This window comes from Malurus melanocephalus, unplaced genomic scaffold (assembly GCF_030028575.1).
Source record: "Malurus melanocephalus ecotype Western Australia unplaced genomic scaffold, MMel_1.1 scaffold_20, whole genome shotgun sequence".
Lineage (NCBI taxonomy): Eukaryota > Metazoa > Chordata > Aves > Passeriformes > Maluridae > Malurus > Malurus melanocephalus.
This window is the reverse complement of record NW_026623252.1, coordinates 4632491-4633356: the sequence shown is the minus strand read 5'-3', so window position 1 is coordinate 4633356 and position 866 is coordinate 4632491. Positions and strand designations below refer to the sequence as shown.

The 866-nt window shown below is 40.9% G+C and overlaps 1 protein-coding gene across 1 annotated transcript in view; it reads right to left on the bottom strand.

The window, feature by feature from the left end:
- TRPM8 (transient receptor potential cation channel subfamily M member 8) overlaps positions 1–866 on the bottom strand; it is a 35491-nt gene that overhangs the window by 33751 nt on the left and 874 nt on the right. The gene's annotated exons all lie outside the window — the stretch shown is intronic.

The following is an 866-nucleotide window of genomic DNA, read 5'->3' as shown; positions in this document are numbered from 1 at the left end:
TGGTGCTTGTAAATTAATTTTCCTAATATTAACAATGCAATGATCTGATCCCAGGGAACAGCGACAGGAGAGGGAACGGCCTCAGGCTGGGCTCAGGGTGGTTATTAGGAAAAAAAATCATAATTTAAAAGGGTTGTCAGGCATCAGAATTAAAGGGCTGCCCAGGCCAGTGGTGGAGTCACCTTCACAGAGCCCCACCACAGGAATTTGGGATTCTCAGCTCGGAGGAACTGAGAATTACCACCCCCTTCCCTCTGAAACCCCTCTGTGGTGCCATCTCTTCATTGCTAACCCCAAGAGTGACCAAAGATGAAAACCTGACTGACAGAGAATTAACGAGGGCATGATAAGCCCCAAACCTGGCCAGCAAGAGTAACTGAAAAATAAAGTGTACATGGAATGTGGAAATGTTTATTCCAAGGATGTTATGGGGTAAGAGGGAAGCYGTACACAAAACATAGAGAGACTCAAAGCTGGCAAACATGATGGACACATGAAAAACCACCTTGTCAGTCCCAGGCAGCAAGAAAATCCATGAAACTGGGATTTGGTAGCTGCTAAAGATGGAAACCTCAGATTTAAACACACTGGCAGTTATATTTCTTAATTTCCAACTAACCGAGAAAGCAATTCTTAACATTTCACGTGATTAATGTCCTGGTGTAAAGATGGCTTAAAWGCTGTAAAGTCAAGATAAAAGCTCCATAAAGGGAAATTACGTTTTGGTCTTGATCCACGCGAGTTATTTATTGACAGTTTTATTTTTATTGTTGATTCGTTTAATAAAGTTTAACATCAGAAAAGTGAGTGTGTACATAACGGTGAAAAGAGAAGATTAAAAGGAAATAAAGGCATTGAACTATTAA